This window comes from Lactuca virosa, chromosome 9 (assembly GCF_052849685.1).
Source record: "Lactuca virosa cultivar CGN04683 chromosome 9, Lactuca_virosa_CGN04683_v6, whole genome shotgun sequence".
Taxonomy (NCBI): domain Eukaryota; kingdom Viridiplantae; phylum Streptophyta; class Magnoliopsida; order Asterales; family Asteraceae; genus Lactuca; species Lactuca virosa.
This window is the reverse complement of record NC_136434.1, coordinates 7,344,279-7,356,687: the sequence shown is the minus strand read 5'-3', so window position 1 is coordinate 7,356,687 and position 12,409 is coordinate 7,344,279.

The following is a 12,409-nucleotide window of genomic DNA, read 5'->3' as shown; positions in this document are numbered from 1 at the left end:
CTATCAGGGTTTGTCGTGCGAGAATGGAAGTGTCTAAAGAATCTATGAGATTAAGTGTAACTTTATGGGGTGATCCTTACCGGGTCCTCCTATAATTGCACAATGTATACAAGTTGTATATAATTTAAGATTAAATAGACCTTCGAATATATGATCCTACTCTAAAACCACAACCAAACAAGGAACAGGAGGTAGAGCATAGATCACAAATTCTAAGTCTATAAAATCTCAATTATATAAAACATTGGGAGTATACACTCCGAAATTATAGACCTACCAGAAGGGTCTTTTAATTTTCACATATCTTATTTATAGTGCCTAAAATACTCCTATAGTATTTTAATGTAATGAACTTGGTATGTTTTAAACTTGTTGTTGTATGATAGTATCATAAAATACTCCTATAGTATTTTAACTTTATGTTCTGATTTAGAAATCCCTTGAATAGAGTTAGGTAAGTTTTAAGACTGTTGCAACACCGCATCACTCACAAACACATGTCGGTCATATCTCAAATGAATATAGTTGATCAGGCTATATTGATCCCAGATATGATTACATAACTGTCCAGGTTTGACCACAGTGTCCAACCTTTAAATACTTCTGTTCTGTTCTTCTTGTGATACTTTTTCTAGTATGTATATATGTATAAGCATGTATGTATATTTTTATAAGAATATTGTTATATTTTAAAATATACTTTTAGTTAGAGCACTTCGGCCCCATTGCATTTATAGTTGTATATATTTTATAGGTTGATATACCTAGTGTTGGAGATAGTGTCTAAGTCCATAACTATATTTGGTATGTACTTGACCCGACCCGGCATGGTCCATTTGGGTTGCACTTCACCCGAACAATTTACGGATAATCTTTTGAGAATAGTATAAGTTATGATTTATTAATATATTATAAGTTCTAATATATTAATATAAAATCATATTATTTAATTAGTGTTGATCTATAATTAATTTAGAATTAATTTAGAGATCAAAAGTATGACTAATTAAATATGGGCTCTTGTATTTATATAGTGTGGGCTAATGCTTATTTGGAATGGGCTAGGCTTGCATGGAAAGTCCATGGATACTCCATGGAGCTTTAACCCATGGATCTCATGGAAATGAAAAGACATGGGTATTAGGGTTTACATGGATGTAACCCTAATCCACCACACTATATAAAGGAGGCTTTGGTTCTTGAAATTGCACTAGTTGATGTGTGTAAACTAAGAGGGCTGATTTCAAGAAGTTTGTGACTATTCTCTCAAGTTTCCAAGTTTGTGGTGATTTGTGACTTCCATTTGAGGCATCCACATTATTGGTGCTAGGCTCTCAAACTCCAAGCAATCAACTACTACTACAAGGTAAGTAATTCTACTGGTTTTATTTGATTCAAGTACCCCATGCCATGCTAGTTAGGATAAGAACCTTGGAAAAATAATTATTTGCATGTATCTTAGTCAAACATAGATCCAAGGTTTCTAGGGTTGCATGTACACCATAGGAGTGTTAGAATGCTGAAAACCCATCAGTGGTATCATAGCCTGGTTTGTTTATTTGATACTTGATGCAAAAAAAAAAAATTTGAAAATCGAAGTTTTGTTCAAAAGCTCGTATCAAAATTTCAAGTTTTGTATATGTACTTACGATTCTTGAAATTTTTTATATGAACATTCATAAACATATGAGTTTAGAAGATCATAGAAATTATGTGCTAATAATTGATTAGATTAATTCTTGATCTTTATGTGTTTTAATGGAGTCCATAACTAGTTCTTAAGTTATGGATAACCAAAAGTCACATTTATAAATAACCATTAAAAGAACACATAGGTTACAAAAAATGAAGAGTCTTCATTTTTAATAACCATTAACTCATAAGTTATGAGAAATGAAAAGTTTTGAAAGTTTACAAAACTTGCCCTCAAGTTTTGGAACATGTAAAGTCATATTAAAAACTTTAGTTCCAACCCCTAGAATTTTAAAAGTTAAAATTCAACCCTTATACTTTATAATATTATAAGTTTAATAATATTTATATATGTATAAGATCAAGTCGTCTTACCGCTAGCACGCCTCATTCACGAAGCCGGTCTATAAGGGGGGTATAAGGTTGTTGCCTATAAAATGGCAACTTAATGGGTGTCCACTCTTACCCACCGCTTCCTTGATCGGTAGAGGGTCGTTAGCCGAACGGGTAGGACAAGGACTTATAAATTCTCATTAAAAGTATAATGATAATACTAAAGTAACTAAACTTTATTGAATTCCCAATCTTAGTTATTTTAGGAAAATGTGAATAAGGTGCTAATCCATGAAATTACACTTTACACTTTGTTTAAGTCGTTAGTGGAGCGTGTGTGGTTAACCGACACACTAACTTGAACTTAACAAGGTAGGTAAAGGGTGACTTAATGTTTATCATAGTATCGATGGAGCGTGTGTGGTTAACCGGCACATCGATTGAGGGGTAATACATTAAGGGTACCAAGTAATTTGCATGGTTACTTCACACCTTGTTTTGTGATCCTCGGCATCCCAGTCACAAAACTTGAAGGGCACACTCGGGATTGAAACATGTCATTGAAGAAAGTTCAATGAATCTCAAAGAATCTAGGAGTTTCTAAACCAATTAAAACCTAATTAAATATTTCGTTTTTCATGGTGGAAATTGGTGAATCGTCATTCACCTACCTTCAAATATCTTATAGCTTAGATTACGACATCCCTCTTCTAAGTTATAAAATATTGTGTTGGGTCCTAGCCTTAATATTACATTTGGGTGTTTTGTTAAGGACTATCTCTATATCTAATCTAATATATTCCTTCTTCTTTTCAGATGTCTTCCAATAACAATGCTTCTAGCTCAAACCCTACTAGCTCCTTCTCTCTCATGAATCTTTGTGGGAGAGTCATCTTTGATGGGTCCAACTTTACAGATTGGATCAGAAACATCAGGATAGTCACTCGGTATGAGAACAAAGAATATGTTCTCGACAAGGAGCTGAAGGTACCCGAGCCAACTGCTACTCCTGAAGAGCTTGCTGAATATGAGGTACATGAAAGAGATGCTACAAAAGTGGCATGCATCATGATGGCCACCATGACAGCTGAGCTCCAAAAGTCCTATGAGGACTATTATCCTTTTGAGATGCACCAGGACTTGATGGACCGCTACCATCAAAGTGCTCGTCAAGAGCGATATGAAATAATCTCCTCCATGATAACAACCCGAATGAAGGATGGTGAACCCATCACGGGCCACATGCAGAAAATGCAAAGGTATGTGGACCGTTTACTGAAGCTGAATGTGAACTTCCCTGAGGAGTTAGCAATAGACATATTTTGCACTCCATGCCATCGTGTTATGATCAATTCCGCATGACATATCACATGAACAAGGAAGAAGTCACCCTCAGCAAACTTCAAGGACTCTTGAAGACCGCGAAAGTGGTCTAAAGGGTAAGTCGGTTGTTACTACTCCTACTCCTACTCCAACTACGGCCAATGTATTGGCAATCGGGCATGGCAAAGGGAAGAAGAGAAAGAACCCTTCTAAGGGTACCAAGGGTAAGACCCTTGAAGGCTCCTCTTCAAGCAAAACCAAGAAAGGTTTTGTCACTCCTTCTGCTAACCCTAATGAGGCTGAATGCTTCTATTGCCATGAAAAGTCGCACTGGAAGCGAAACTGCCCAAAGTACCAACAAGATTTGAAGGATGGGAAAGTAAAACCCAACCATGCAGGTATATACACTATATTGTCTAATAACTCACCTCATTCTAAGTCTTGGGTCCTTGATACAGGTTGTGGTATTCACATATGTTGTGATTCGCAGGGACTAAAAAAAGTGATAATGTGGAGCAGGGAAAGATAAACTTGATCATGGGAAACAGGAAAGCTTCACCTGTCACGAAGATAGGAGTTTATTCCTTAGTGCTAAATAGTGGGTTTACATTAGATTTGAATAAATGTTATTATTCGTCAGAAATGGCAAGAAATGTTATTTCCTTTCATGCATTGTATAAACAAGGTTTTACCTTTTATTTTGATAATAATAATGGTAGTATTGATGCTTTCTTTAATAATGTTCTTTATTTTAAAGCATTACCTTGTGATGGCGTGTATGAAACTGTATCTGTTGTAGATAATCTAGGAAATAATGTATTGTGTATTAACTCTTCCACTAGCTTAGATAAAGCATCCTTATGGCATTGTCGTCTTGGACATGTAAGCAAGAAACGCAAAGGCCAACTCCAAAAGGATGGAGTCTTGGAGTCATTTGACCTAAAGTCAGATGATAGTTGTGAATCTTGTTTGCTTGGTAAAATGACAAAGTCACCTTTTACTGGCACTTGTGCTAGGGGTGAAGGTTTGTTGGACCTCATACACACGGATGTGTGTGGACCCTTCAGAACCGCCACAAGAGATGCTAATCGGTTCTATGTGACTTTTACTGATGATTTTAGTAGATATGGATATGTCTACCTAATCAAGCATAAGTCAGAAACCTTTGAGAAATTCAAAGAGTTTAAGCAAGAAGTGGAGAATCAGTTGGGCAGGAACATTAAGATGCTTCGATCCGATCGTGGTGGTGAGTATCTTAGTACTGAGTTCCTTGACTATCTTAAGGAATGTGGGATTGTCTCACAATTGACACCTCCTAGGACACCACAGTTGAATGGTGTAGCTGAGAGGCGCAATCGGACCTTGTTGGACATGGTTCGTTCCATGATGAGTCGAGCTTCGCTACCAATCTCATTTTGGGGGTATGCCTTAGAGACTGCCGCCCATATCCTTAATCTAGTCCCTACGAAGAAGGTTGCCAAAACACCTCACGAGGTGTGGACTGGAAAAGTTCCCAATCTAGACCACATCAAGATTTAGGGTTGCGAGGCTTTCGTGAGACGCGAGACTCACGATAAGCTCAAACCCCGAAGCGAAAGGTGTATTTTCATCGGCTACCCACAGAAATCCTTTGGTTACATCTTCTATAGACCCAATGATAATGTGGTCTTTGTAGCAAGAAGAGGATTCTTTCGAGAGAGAGAATTCATGAGCCAAGGAGACAGTGGGAGGCAAATTGACCTTGAGGAAATTCAAGAGTCAAGTGGTGAAGGAACCTCAAACCCTAGCCCTCAACCAGAGGAGGAAACTCCTGTTGAGCCGACTGAAGAATCTATACCTCTGAGGCGTTCCACCAGAGTTAGGAATGCACCTGAGCATTATTATGGTTTTCATATTACTCCAGAAGGTGAGACACTTATCAGTGATAACACACTGGTAAATCTGGATGAGCCTAACAGCTATACGGAAGCCATGGCAGGCCCTGAGGCTGCTAAATGGAAAGAGGCTATGGATAGCGAGATACAGTCCATGTATGACAATCAAGTTTGGAACTTGGTTGACAATGTACCTGATCGTAAGATAGGTGGGTGCAAATGGATCTTCAAGAAGAAGACCGACATGGATGGTAATGTACACACTTATAAGGCACGACTGGTTGCAAAGGGTTATTCTCAAACTCCGGGAGTTGATTATGATGAGACCTTTTCACCAGTGGCCAAGATTAAGTCTATTAGGGTTCTGTTAGCCATTGCTGCATTTCATGATTATGAAATATGGCAAATGGATGTCAAAACCGCTTTCCTTAATGGAAACTTGGCTGAAGATGTTTACATGGTTCAGCCATAGGGTTTTTTCAGTACAGAGTACCCCAGTAGAGTGTGTAAGCTCGAGAAATCCATTTATGGATTAAAACAGGCACCTCGCAGATGGAATCTTTGCTTTGATGAGAAAGTCAAAGAATTTGTCTTTTCAAGGAGTGAAGATGAATCTTGTGTCTATATCAAGGCTAGTGGGAGTATAGTCAGCTTTTTGGTACTGTATGTGGATGACATACTACTCATAGGAAATGACATCCCAACCCTGCAGGAAGTAAAGTCCTGGCTTGGGAAGTGTTTCGCTATGAAGGACCTTGGAGAAGCTGCCTATATCCTAGGGATAAGGATTTTGAGAAACAGGAGTAAGAGACTAATTGGACTTAGTCAAAGCACCTATGTGGACAAAGTGTTGAAAAGGTTCAACATGCATAACTGCAAGAAAGGAGAGTTACCCATCCAGAGTAACGCCAAATTGAGTAAGACACAAAGCCCTAGTATTGAGGCTGAGATAGCAGAAATGAGTCGAATACCTTATGCTTCAGCTGTAGGATCGATCATGTATGCTATGACGTGTACTCGACCTGATGCAGCCTTTGCTTTGAGAATGGTTAGCAGGTATCAGGGGAACCCTGGCAAGGCACACTGGACTGCGGTAAAGAATATCCTCAAGTACCTACGGAGGACTAAGGACTGGGTCCTTACCCTCGGTGGCAGTGAGGACTTGAGAGTTGTAGGGTACAGTGATGCTAGCTTTCAGACTGACAGGGATAATTTCCGCTCTCAGTCGGGCTGGGTCTTTACTCTAAACGGAGGGGCAATTACTTGGAAAAGTTCCAAGCAGGAGACAGTGGCTGATTCCACTTGTGAATCAGAGTATATAGCAGCAAGTGAGGCAGCAAAGGAGGCTATATGGCTAAAGAACTTCATCGGAGACCTTGGAGTTGTACCAGCTATAAAGGAGCCAATGGAGATTTTCTGTGACAGCAATAGTGCGGTTGCCTTAGCCAAGGAACCAAGAGATCATGGGAGATCCAGACACATTGACAGAAAATATCACTTCATCAGACATCGAATAAAAGAAGGAATCCTCGTGGCAAAGAGGGTATCATCGGATGAGAACCCAACATATCCCCTCACGAAGGGACTGACTCGGGCTAAGCATCTCCAGCATGCTCGGAGCATAGGGCTGAAGGATGATATTAGTTTTAGTAGTTAGATAATCTTGAAATTTGTAAAATGTAATTGACATTTGATGATAAATAAAAGCTGTTATTTATGAGTAAAGTGTTGCTATCTCTTGTCAATCGTTTATTATTATTTCTTTTTGCATGTTTTGACTTCTAGAATAATTATGTTATGGTTTATATCATATTATTCAAACTCTCCACAGTCCGTCATATGTTGGAAGTAGATATGAATCAAGACTGTCATGGGTTGGCTTGTAGAGGTCTAAGATGTTAGACAAAGCGGGGCTACAACACTCATGAGTGCTCATAAGTTCTGAGTATTGGATTCAACCCACGCTCACTTGTATCACTTCATGGAATTTATCTCGAGTGATCGTGAGATGGTAATATCATATAAGTCTTCAAACCTAGAGATATGATTTGTTGCCTATGAGTTGGTTATGCATTGATTGCACGAAAACTCATTGGTAACTCGATGTTATAAACCGTGCCTTTGTGTGTAGTTCAACAAGTAGTAGAGCAAACATATGAGTCGAAGTTTATCTGTTCCTTCTAGGATTAGAAGCGATATCTGGGCCCCTCGATGATTTTGTTTTGAGCTATGTACCGGGCCCGGTCAGAACTAAATTGATGTGTTCAGTTAAGTTCTATGTCAAACAAATCAGAAATCGGGAAACAAATGCTGGACAATAAGCAAGACCATGTTCCATGTATTTGTCCGGCTGATATCTAGAACAGAGGATTATATGATCACTTATCTAAAATGACGCTTCATAGTTCAACAGAGTTTTAAGAGCTACGATTGCTGATCGGTTCCTGAAGTCATACTTGCAACTATAGTTATTAGACTTATCCAAGTGGGAGACTGTTGGAGATAGTGTCTAAGTCCATAACTATATTTGGTATGTACTTGACCCGACCCGGCATGGTCCATTTGGGTTGCACTTCACCCGAACAATTTACGGATAATCTTTTGAGAATAGTATAAGTTATGATTTATTAATATATTATAAGTTCTAATATATTAATATAAAATCATATTATTTAATTAGTGTTGATCTATAATTAATTTAGAATTAATTTAGAGATCAAAAGTATGACTAATTAAATATGGGCTCTTGTATTTATATAGTGTGGGCTAATGCTTATTTGGAATGGGCTAGGCTTGCATGGAAAGTCCATGGATACTCCATGGAGCTTTAACCCATGGATCTCATGGAAATGAAAAGACATGGGTATTAGGGTTTACATGGATGTAACCCTAATCCACCACACTATATAAAGGAGGCTTTGGTTCTTGAAATTGCACTAGTTGATGTGTGTAAACTAAGAGGGCCGATTTCAAGAAGTTTGTGACTATTCTCTCAAGTTTCCAAGTTTGTGGTGATTTGTGACTTCCATTTGAGGCATCCACATTATTGGTGCTAGGCTCTCAAACTCCAAGCAATCAACTACTACTACAAGGTAAGTAATTCTACTAGTTTTATTTGATTCAAGTACCCCATGCCATGCTAGTTAGGATAAGAACCTTGGAAAAATAATTATTTGCATGTATCTTAGTCAAACATAGATCCAAGGTTTCTAGGGTTGCATGTACACCATAGGAGTGTTAGAATGCTGAAAACCCATCACCTAGTTCACTATAAACAATGCTCTGATACCAATCTGTCACACCCCCAAACCGGAACGGCGGAAAAGCTCGGGGGCGGAGGATGTCATGTTTAGTATCATAACACATGAATCATAGTAATCAAAGTAACAAACAACCATTTTATTAATATTAAAGTGTTTACAAAGTATGTGGTTCACAAAAGGTAGACTCCAAAAGTAAATAACAAAACAAGACATGAAGCTATATGCTCCATCTTCTGAATCCCTGAGCGCGTACCTATCTACTAGTCTCCTGAGAATACAAGTTATTTTGAAAGAGCAGATCAGCATTTAAGCTGGTGAGTTCATAAGTATTTTAGTGATGTAATGTAAGTTGAAAGTTCTTTTAGAAAAGTTCGCATGTTCCTCCAGAAGATCCTATATCTTCTGATATGATGAAAGATAAGTAAAATGACTTTACAATTCCTTCTATGAGTACTAAATGGATACAAGTTATATACAATCCAGATCAAACAGACAATTGATTGTGTGAATCTGCCCTAAGCCCACAACCAAACAAGGAACAGGAAATGAGGCGGAAAGCACACATCCCATTGTTTGTTAGATCTTCATTGTATATAACCTCGGTGTATTCATTTGGTACTTACGAATTTCACTGTAATAGTTCCTTTATATTTGATGAAAACATTCTTTAAGAAAAACCCTTATTTCCTTTAGTAAAAATGGTAACCACAATAGTTCCTTCTATAATCACTTAGTTTATACTAGCTATATATAATCTAATATCGAACGGATAGTTAACTGGGTGAATCTGCCCTAAGCCCACAACCAAACAAGGAACAGGAAGTAAGGCGGAAATCACACATCCAACTACCTATCAGATATTAATTATATATAACCCTGATGTATAAACTAAGGTATTAGAGAATTAACCACTAAAGGTCCTTTAAGTTATATTGGTTTAATAAAATGGATTAAACCCTTTTACGGATAAGTTTCTAGTTTTGTCTACCAAATGTTCTATTTGAAAAGTATGTTTTGTACTAGAAAACGGTTTACTGAATTTGTACGCTATGACCTGACCCATACCTGTTACTCCTTATGATTACTTGGTATATACGGAATATATATAGCTAAGGTCGAATAGATAGTAGACTGGGTGAATCTACTCTAAGCCCACAACCAAACAAGGAACATGAAATGAAGCGGAAAGCACACATCCTACTGTCTGTCGGACCCGATTTATATATATATATATCCATGATGTATCTACCGGGGAATCATAAGGTTAGCATTATAGGCCCCTTTCTAACTGAATGTACTTGTTACGAGTAAGTTATGTGACGTTGTTCTATTGTTAGGACGACTACTAGAAGTAATGAACCCTGCACTCTTAACACCTCAGTCGATGCTGTTGTGAGTTTTGTATATATTAACATGTTTTATTTATTATTGTCCGGTACTTTGTAGATGTACCCTTTATAAATAAAATCCGGTACTTTGTAGATGTACCCCATATATAACTCCGGTACTTTGTAGATGTACCCCATATATATAAATCCTGGCACTTTGTAGATGCACCATATATATATAACCTTATACCATGTTTATCATCATCTTTTGTTTAGAACAATGAGTTAATGATATGTTTCCTTCCTAGGTTAGTAGAAATATATAGTATAAGTATGTAAATCATGATTTGTTCTTCTGTTATAGTTATAGTATGTTCATCCTTGTACTAGTTATAATATGCTCCTCCCTGTACTAGTTATAGTATGCTCCTCCTTGTACTAGTTATAGTATGAACTGAACCCTAAACTATACCTATTATAGTTACTAGTATGTTTACTTGAACTATTACTGACTTGAAGAAAAGACTCAATTATCTATTGAGTTAAACATGTACCTTAAAACAGAGTTTTATAAACAATAAACTAACATCTTTTTAAAAGAGTTGTTGAATAGATCTGATCTCTTACAAGAGCATAAGAAATCCTTTAATGTGATGGTTATCACAGGTAAATATTTACACAATATCATTGTGTTCAACTTGTATCCCCCCCTTAAAATCATTTAAAAGATTGATTAAAGGGGTATGAACTCACCTTATGTGGGTGATTCAATTGAAGATTCGTGCAAGGATGAGAAGTTTCATGAATGAATTCCCGAGACACAAACGAGTCCTAAATGACATATATTGGCATGTAATTAGTGAATCTAACTACAAAGGAGATTGGGAAACAACCTAGGATGCAAGAATAACTCACCAAAAGAGTGCTAGAAGCAAGTTAGGAGGTTGAAGGAGCGTTCACGGCCCAAAGGAAGGATGGTTCATGGCTGGGATTGAATGGTTCACGACCCAATGGAGTCCACGGCCCAAATGGATGAGTGGTTCACGGCCCAAGATGATGGTTCACGGCCCAACAAGGTTCACGACCCAAATGGTTGAGTGGTTCACGACCCAATGATGAACATATGAAGGGTTCACGGCCCAACTTGATGAAGAGCACTTGAAGATCTTTGTGTTTTGGCTAGTGTTTGAAGATCCTAGTAAGCTCCTATGGAGTATCTAATGAAAGGGGTGTTTTAAGAGTGAAAGATTGAAGTGTTTATGGATGATACTTGAGAGAGAAAGGGGTTGTTTGTGGCCAAGAGAAGAAGTGAGGAATAAATGAAGGAAATGTACTTATATGGGAGGGGTTCACGGCCACACTTGGGTTCACGGCCGTGAATACCCTTTGAGGGTTTTTCTGGTTCGATTTCATTCCTCTAATACTAAGTTAACACTTCTCAACATCCAATCCATAAGTGTATTGGGCTTAGAACTCATTAAAATGACCCTTAACAAGGCTAAAAGGTAATAGAAATAAGCCTGGCTTTTGGGTTGATTGGATTGACTTATAAGGTAGAAATTTTCGGGTTGACACAGTTAGGGATTTTAAATGCAACAACTTGTAACATAAACACATCAACATCACTTAGGGAGCTTCGATTCCAAATGCCAAACCCTAAACTCTACCCAATTAGGAATTGATGTTCTGATTCCGAAATAGTATATCCTCCCTGGAGTTCACTCCATGCGTTTATAGAAGTCGTAAATTTAGGGGTTTTTTACCCAACCCAAAATAGAAAAAAGGAGAAGGGAGAACATATTGATTTGAAACAAATTTTGTGTTTTTTGGAGTGCTCGATTCGATCAGTTTGCACCGGTGATGGAGATCGAAGAAATCAAGTTTCACTGTGTGTTACTTTTTTTTTTAATATTTAGATTACTGAAACTGAAATCGTTTTTCATGGATTTATATGTAGAACAAAAGTCTTTTTTGGGGATAAATGGCTCGTGACAATGGAGATAAACGAAATTATGTTTATATTCTTCAAGACACACACAAAACAAACACACTCATGATTGAAACAGATAATAAAACAGATGAAGTATATTCAACTTTGATTTTAGAAACATTAACCCATATTCATTGTTGTTTTTAGGAACATTAACCCAGATTGATATTTAATCTTAGAAACATCAACCCAATCGAGAGTGGAGGAAGATGGGCGACGAGTTGGTGCAGGTGGTGGCTACTTGTAGTTGTGGAGGTGACTAATGGTGGTTGTTGGAGATGGGTAATGGTGGTTGTTGGTGATGACCAATGGAAAAGCAGTCACCAAAAAAATAGTCAGAGAGAGAGAGAGAGAGGGTGGACCCCTTACATATTAAATTTTATTTTTCTTTAAAAAAAAGAAAAGAAAACCTCATAAATGGTCTCTGGTATAGTGAAATGACGAAAATGTCTTTCACTTAATGGTAGAAAGCTGACGGAGTGAGGCGTAACTACCAAACATTAAAAGTTTTGAAACCACATGGACCATCTGTGAGGTTTTTTAAACTTTGGGACTAAACTTCAGATTTCGGGATACCACAGGGACTATTTATAAAGTTTTTTCTTT